We start from the raw sequence: 8,713 nt of genomic DNA, 5'->3' as shown, positions 1-8,713 counted from the left end.
TACATTTCACAGCACTCACCATAACACATACCCTCCCCAATGTCCATAACCCAACCACCCTATCCCTACTCTCCACCCCCCAGCAACCCTCAGTTTGTTTTGTGAGATTAAGAGCCTCTTATGGTTTGTCTCCCTTCCAATCCCATCTTGTTTCATTTTTTCCTTTCCTACCCACCACAACCCCCTGCCCTGCCTCTCAAATTCCTCATATCAGAGAGATCATATGACAGTTGTCTTTCTCTGATTGACTTTTGCTCAGCATAATACCATCTAGTCCCATCCACATCGTTGCAAATGGCAAGATTTCATTTCTTTTGAGGCTGCATAGTATTCCATTGTGTGTGTGTGTGTGTGTGTGTGTGTACCACATCTTCTTTATCCATTCATCTGTTGATGGACATCTAGGTTCTTTCCATAGTTTGGCTATTGTGGACATTGCTGCTATAAATATTCAGGTGCACATGCCCCTTCGGATCACTAATTTGTATCTTTAGGGTAAATACCCAGTAGTGTGATTGCAGGGTCGTAGGATAGCTCTATTTCCAACTTTTGGAGGAAACTCCATGCTGTTTTCCAGAGTGGCTGTGCCAGTGGCTCTGCCACCAACAGTGTAGGAGGGATATGGGGAAGTTTTTGATCTTTCATGTAAAGCAGGAGGTAAAGTCATGAACCACAGGTGATGACATTCTGGGATGAGAAAGTTGCCCATAATAAGGAAGACATTGGCCTATTAAATCACTAGGGACCTGAGTAAGAGCAAATGAAGGGTTTTTTTTTTAACAACCCATTGGTTGCTCACTTCCAGCTTCCCTTTCCCAAAGAGGTGATGGACTCTGGAATGGGTCAGGACTCATGGGATGTAGCACCCAGCTCCTTCAGCAGTGCAAGTTTGTCCACTACTCCAAATCCCTGGATGGGGTATTTTGTGGTCTGATTTTTGTGTCTAGCAACCGATGAGGTAGTCTTGGGTTCTGTGCTTTTGAAAGACTGGTCCTGTGTCGAGAAAATACTTGGGAAATATAGCACATCTAAAGAACATGGTAAGGCCACAGCAAAGGTGAAGGCTTCTGCTGCCTTTGAGTATAAGCAGTTGACAGAATGAAATCATCATGCCTTAAAAAAGATCATTAAACTCAGATTCTCTGTGGAGGATAGAATATTCCATTGCATGGAAAGCTCACTAACACCAAGATTATATATACATAATCACGTTATATGACAGAACTGAACCCACTGTTAAAAGAAAGTGTTAGCTGTGTACTCTGGAAACTGCTGAACAATTGTAAAATGAACCGGTCAAGCTAATAGGGCCCTAAATCCAGAACAAGCTGATACATTCTTTAGTGTAATCATAGATGGGAGCACTGGTATCTCTCCCAAAGGAAGTCTCCCCCTTGTCATGTGTTTTCACCAGAGTACAGAAGGTAAGGAAGAACCTTGGTAAGATCTGATTGATTTTGTAGAGGCTATTGACATGACTGAGAATCTCTTCCAGAGAATAGCAATCTGGGGTTTACCAGAGGGGGTTTCATTTACCCATCAATGACCAGCTGTCAAGGATCTGTGACAGCTTTCCCGAGGTCTTGTTCTTGAGCTCTAAGATGTGGGAGATGGTTTCAGCTATTATTTGGTCCTATACAGCGGACCCAGTTACCAAGCTTCCAGACACTGTGGGCAAAGTCATGGACTCCTAACAGTACTCTCAGAGCACTTCACCACTTGGCTGGGTTTGCTGCAGGCATTCCTGAATGAGGAGGGGACATCCTGGGAGGAGGAAGAGGCTTGGGAGAATGGAGAATAGTATCAGAGAAAATGTCATGTGGGGCAGACTCTTTGAGTCTCAATCTTTTCACAACAAAGTGTAGAATCACCATCAAAGTTTTTCAGGGGCACCTGGGTGGCTCAGTGGGTTAAAGCCTCTGCCTCCGGCTCAGGTCATGATCCCAGGGTCCTGGGATCCAGCCCCGAATTGGGCTCACTGCTCAGCAGGGAGCCTGCTTCTCTGCCTGCCTCTCTGTCTACTTGTAATCGCTGTCTGTCGAGTAAATAAATAAAATATTTTTTTAAAAAAGTTTTTCAGAAAATAGAAACCTGCAGGGGGGCTGAAAGGCCTTTTTAAAAAAAATTCTATCAGCAAGTTTGGCCTTATAGTGATGATGCTTTGTGCTGAGGACATCTTCATGAACTGAGTCCTTGCCTCAGGACATAGAGCAGGCTGGTATTGAGAGCATTCACTTGTCTAATGAAGCCAACCTTCATTAGATGTTCCCAAAGATGAGGGAAAGTGGGATCCAGGCTTTGTGCCTAGGTACAATGAAGTAAAGCATGAGAATTGAAGGATCCCCTCACACTTTACCCATCCTGTGTGGCCAAGAAATTCCCCATAATATCTTCATAACCACAGGCCTCCAAGAGAACCACAGAAAGTCCTTATTCATTCCCCTTCTGAACCATGACATTTCTGGGGTGCAGGAGCAGCTGTTGAAATGCTTGCTGGGATTCATTGCTCAGTACTTTATCCCACACCATCTGCATCTGCTGGAGAATGATAAGCCTGAGGTGGCAGTACATGAGGCATTCAAGGGAGATTGTCCCTACCTGGACAGGTATAGAGCAGAGCTGTAGAAGTGGATGCTGAATGGTTGGATGTTCCTACGCAGGAGTGGCCATATAATATCCTTGCTGCCATACACTTGAACTTCATTTCCTACCCCAGCATCAGTACAGCTCTCTCTGTCCTGGCCAGTATACTGGCCACTATGCCTATTCATGTCCAACCTGCAGCAGGAGAGAATCTGAATCCAATGAGGCACTGTGGAAGGCTTGCCTGAGCTGGCTCTGACATAAATTCCTCAGGACATCTGATGGGCAACAGGTCTTGGATGACTTTGACCCAGAGTGGCTGGCAGGCTCTTTGAGTAGCTGAGCTTATAACTGGTACTTGGAACTTGCCCCAGGGCACATATGTCTGCTGAGCATATTTTTGGGTTTCATTATTTGATTTCTGTGATTGTTTTTTTCTTCTTCTTCTTTTTTTTTTTTAAGATTTTATTTATTTATTTGACAGACAGAGAACACAAGCAGGCAGAGAGAGAGGAGGAAGCAGGCTCCCTGCTGAGCCAAGAGCCTGATGTGGGGCTCTATCCCAGGACGCCGAGATCACGACCTGAGCTGAAGGCAGAGGCTTTAACCCACTGAGCCACCCAGGCACCCCTGTGATTGTTTTTAAAAGGCTTTCCATGTAAATGGAGCTTGCCAGGTACTAGAGGAGGTAAATCTTGTGAACCTTTAATGTGGTCAGGTTGAAGGACTATTGCATAAAAAGCAATTAAGGGTGCTCAATATATTTAAAATTCAATCACCATGGTTCAGTAAAGAAAATAGAATTATGTGTGGAGTTCTTAAATGCAAGTGACTTTGTATGTTTTCTGTACCTGCTGTTATTAGATTAAAACTTTGGGGAGAAATCCTGGGTAGAAACCCAAGCACACTTTTTTTTTTTTAAAGCAACAATATCTAATCATTAGTACAGTCAAAGAATCCTTTTATGGGGCCTGATACAAGGGAGAGGGAAGAAAAAGGGGACTTTTAGAGAGAAGAGAAGAGATAGAGAAAGTGTGGAAAGAGACTTGTGCATGGTGAGGGGGGCGTCTGGGTTCTGGCTGAGAGAAACAGTGTGATTTTGCTGGAAGAAACACAGGCTGTTGAGTCAGCTCTGGGTTCACACTTCCCCTCTGTCCCTCTGTTAAGCAAGTTACTTAAACTTTTAATGGCTTTTCCTCTCTGAAATTGAGGTTTGAGAGCTCTCTGTATTTCCCTAAACATTGTTGGAAGGGTGAACTGGGATAGAAGATGTGAAAAATACCTTGTAAATTATAGGTTTGTATATGTGATTAATTACCCTAAAAGATTTGTTGTGAGACCATTATTCATTGATTCATTTATTTAGTAATTCATATGCATGTGTAATAATTACAGCTCTGATTTGTTGCTTACATGTGCCAAGCCCTGCTCTAAGTAAGGCCCTGTGGTCAATAAGACAGCCTCTGCTCTCCAAGAGCTCTAGTTGTGGAATAGCTCTTCTCTAAGGAGACTGCCCTCTGCAGCTCAGTGCTGCAGCCTGGGATTAATTCACCTGATAGGACTGGGCTCCATAGCCTGGGGCAGCCTCTTTCTTAGAAGAATAGGATTTGGTTTATTCTTGCTTCTGTGCTCACTTAAGCATTTGATTTCTTTGACCTACTGCATCGCCTCATTGAGGTCCTGGGTGGTGGGAAATGACTGTGATAGGAGACCATATGCTATTGTCAACAGACATTTTGATGACGTTACCAATACTTTCTATGACTTTGAGCAAGTTACCTGCTTTTTCTCAACCTCAGCTTCCTTTGTGATAAAACAAGGATGACTAATGTCAACCTCAAGGGCTGTTAGGACTAAATGGGACAATCTGTATCAGGGATCTGCAAACTCTTCTTACAGAAGGCCTAATGGTGAATATTTTAGACATTGCTGGCCAAACAGTCTCAGCTACAGCTATTCAACTCTGCTGTTTTAATGCAAAAGCAGCCAAAGATAAAATGAAAGTGTGATGGAGCTCACTTCACACCAGTGTATTTTAATCCCTGACCATGGTTCTGAAATCCAGAGAAAGGCAATGAGACTTTTCCCCGGCTGAGAGGTCAAGTTCTAAGATGATTCAGAAATGAGTTTTTGATAGACAAGAGCAAAGCAACAAAACAAAATCAGAGGCCTCTTGCAACACCACTGCTTCTTAGGAAGGAAGAGGGCAGGTGCCAATAATACTTTTTTTTTTTTTTTTTTTTTTTTTTTTAGAGGGTGAGAGGGGGTAGAGAGAGATAGAGAGAATCTTAAGTGGGTTGTATGCCCAGCGTGAGCCCACCACTGGGCTGGCTCAGAACCCTGAGATCATGACCTGAGCCAAAATCAAGAGTTGGACACTTAACCCTCTGAGCCACCCAGGTGCCTCACCAACAACACATTTTGTCCTTCATGGGCTGCTCAGATTCCCCATAAAAGAAGGCTCTTCCAAAGTTCTGCCTGGAGGGAAGAGGTAGCCCAGGGCCCCGAGGGTTGATGGGGGTAGAAGGCTTGGAGTCTAACCCCTGAATATGCCCCAGTTCCCTTAATCCTGCTGTTTGGGTTATGATGCCTTCACCCTCAACTGTGACTTGTGCCTTCCAGTTCCTCTGTCTGCACTGGAGAGACGGAGTCTCTCATCAGCAAAGAGTGGGAGAAGGGATCCAAGGAGCTCTTACTTCTCAAACAGCTTTAAACTAATCATGTTTATTTTATGCCCACCAACCCAACTTCCAGCTGTACCTAATCCACAAATTCCTGAGCTTTTTGAGGATGCTACTGATTAATTGGTTGATTCTTAATTTCCTCATTGATTTAGGATTAGGATATCTTGGGTCTGCTAAGTCAGTTACCCTGGTGGGTCAGCATTTCAGGTACAAAATGTTTTTGTTGCCTTCTTTTCTCCTGTTCTCTCCATGGATTTGTGCTGGTATGGACAGCCTTCTTCAAAAGCAGTCTGGATCCTAACCTTCTCCCTACTAAACCCTTTCCTCTGCTGTTTTCACATCTCAGTTAATGACAACACTATACTTCCAGTTGTTAAGGCAAAATTTCAGAGTAATTCTTGAATCCTCCTGTATCTCACTCCACATACACCCTATGGGCTATATTTTCAAATATATGCAGGATTTGACCATTGCTTACAGCCTTCACTGTTACCTTTCAGTCCAAGCTACCGGTACCTCTCCTCTGGATGATTCTAAATGCCTACCAATTAGTTTTTCTGTTTTTGCCCTTGTACACTGTATGTTATTTTTCTCACTGCAACTAGAGAGTAGACCATTTAAAACAGAAGCCAGATATCCTTCCTTTGTCCAGACCCTCCAGTGGCTCCCTCTTATTCTGTCTACTTCCTGTTAACTCTCTGATTTCATTTCCTACATCTTCTAGTTTCTTCTGCTCCAACCGCACTGGCCTCCTCTCTGTATCTTGAACATGTTCCTACCCCAGGCCCTTTGCACACACTGTATTCTTTGCTTAGAATGCTCTTCCACCAGATATTCAAACAACTGATTCCTTCACTTTCTTCGAGTGTCATCTCATCAGAAAAGACGTTTATGGACTATTTATATGAAGGAGCAATCCCCATTTCCTGCTTCTGGCACTCTCTATTCCCCTCACCCTGCTTTATTTTTCTCTGGATTAGTTACCAACCCTTGTGCATTATGTAGTTTCTTAGTATCTATTTCCCCCACTAGAATGTCAGCTGCATCAAGACAAGGATTTTGTCTGCTTTGTTCATTGGTATAGCCACAGCACCTAGAACATGAGCTGACTCAGAGGATAAATTCAATTAATATCAGTGAATGAGTTGAATGATTCTATTAAAAGAAACTGAGTCATAGGGAGCCTAGGAATTTAAGTCAAGATCACTCAACAATGAACAGCAGAACTGGGATTTGAACCAGGTTTGTGTGGTGTCAGAGTCTGAGTTCCTAATAATTTTGCTTGATATTTGGGAAGAATTTTAATGAAGTGTGAAGGTGCTAATGGTATAACACAATTAAAGAGGTAAGGTATAGTAACTCCAGTATGATCTTAGCTATGTAAGTATGTATAAGAGAAAAAGATCCAGAAAGAAAAATATCAAATATAAAGCAGTGAGTTTCTGAGGGTTTTTTAAAGTATATTTAAAACCTTTTAACTGTAGACAATTATGAAGTCAGACAGAAGTCGAAAGCAGACAGAATAATATAATGAACCTCCCTTGTACCTATCACCCCAGTCTTAAGGACTACCAAACCGTGTGCCAGCTCTATTCCTTCTACTCACAGATGTGATGGTCAATTTGATGTGTGATCTTGGCTAGGGTACAGACCCTAGTTATTCACTAATCTAGGTGTTGCTGTGAAGGTTTGTAGATGTGATTAAAGCCCATAATCAGATGTTTTTAAGTAAAGGAGATTATTCTAGATAATCTTGGTGAACCAGATTAAATCAGTTGGAAGACCTTATTTAAGAACAGAACCAGGGCTTCCCTGAGCAAGAAGAAATTCCACATTTAGTCTTTGCATATACTGTGTCCTTTGCTTAGAATTCTCTACCAGGTAATGAAATGGCTGACTTCCCCACTTGTGTATGGAAGTGTTAGCTCAAGCCCTGGAATTCCAGCCTGCCCTTTCCGACAGCCTGCCCTGTGGATTTCAGACTTGCCTTCACCCCCACGATCACATATATCTTCACATATATCTCCTACTAGTTCTCCTTCTCTGGATAAACCCTGACTGATACACCAGACATATCATTTCATCTGGAAATAGTTTAGCAAGTATCTAAATGGTAAGGATTCTTGAAAAATAAACAAAAAACAACCCACAATTCCATCATCTTACCTGAACAAAATTTAAAACCAATTCCTTGATATCATCAAATGTTCAGACTTCCAGTTGTCACATTACTTTATAATACTAAAAATTTTTTTAAAAGATTTTATTTATTTATCTGACAGAGAGAGACAGCAAGAAAGGGAACATAAGCGGGGGAGTGGGAGAGGGAGAAGCAGGCTTCCCGCTGAGCAAGGAGCCCGATGTGGGGCTCAATCTCAGGACCCCAGGATCACAACTGAGCTGAGGCAGACGCTTAATGACTGAGCCCCTCAGGCACCCCAATACTAAAAATATTTTTGAACTACTGATTTTTTTTTTTTCCCCAGTTTCTTTACTTGGGGAGGGAAAAAAAAAGTTTGGGAAGGATTTTCTCCTTGGTGCCAGCAGAGGGCCTCATATCTCCTGTGTTTCCTGAGGAAAGAAATTGGTTTCTCCTACAACCTCAGTCACTCAGCCCAGCGTTCAGCTGCTGGTAGACTTCTGGAAAATGTATGGTGAGTGAATGAACAAATAAGTAAATGGGTGAAAGAAATACTTTTTAAACTTGTATTCATTGGCTATACTCTGCGCCAGGCACTGGCTATGTATTAAATTTTCTCTTTTCTTATATCCATCCCATGAGGTAGGTATTATCCTTATTTTCTATATGAGGAAATCAGGGCTCAAAGAAATTGAAAGGCTTTATGAAGATCATAAAGATAGAAAGTCTTTGAGTTAACCTAGATCTATAATTTTATTTTTTATTTTATTAAAAAAATTTTTTAGTGTCTTTTTAAAAAAAATTTAAATTTTTTATTAATATATAATGTATTATTAGCTCCAGGGGTACAGGTCTGTGAATCGCCAGGTTTACACACTTCACAGCACTCACCATAGCACATATCTTCCCCAATGTCCATAACCCCACCACCCTCTCTCTAGCCCCCTCCCACCAGCAACCCTCAGTTTGTTTTGTGAGATTGAGAGTCTCTTATGGTTTGTCTCACTCCCAATCCCATCTTGTTTCATTTTTTCCTTCCCTACCCCCAAACCTTCCACGTTGCCTCTCAAATTCTTCATAACAGGGAGATCATATGATAGGGATAGAGGGCACATACCTCAATACTTTCAAAGCCATCTATGAAAAACCCACTGCAAATATCATTCTCAATGGAGAAAAACTGAGAGCTTTTCTGCTAAGGTCAGGAACACGGCAGGGATGTCCATTATCACCACTGCTATTCAACATAGTACTAGAATTCCTAGCCTCAGTAATCAGACAACAAAAAGAAATTAAAGGCATCCAA

This window comes from Enhydra lutris, unplaced genomic scaffold, assembly GCF_002288905.1.
Source record: "Enhydra lutris kenyoni isolate GAN:26980312 unplaced genomic scaffold, ASM228890v2 scaffoldscaffold66, whole genome shotgun sequence".
Lineage (NCBI taxonomy): Eukaryota > Metazoa > Chordata > Mammalia > Carnivora > Mustelidae > Enhydra > Enhydra lutris.
The sequence above is the reverse complement of the archived record's forward strand: the minus strand, read 5'-3'. Positions refer to the sequence as shown.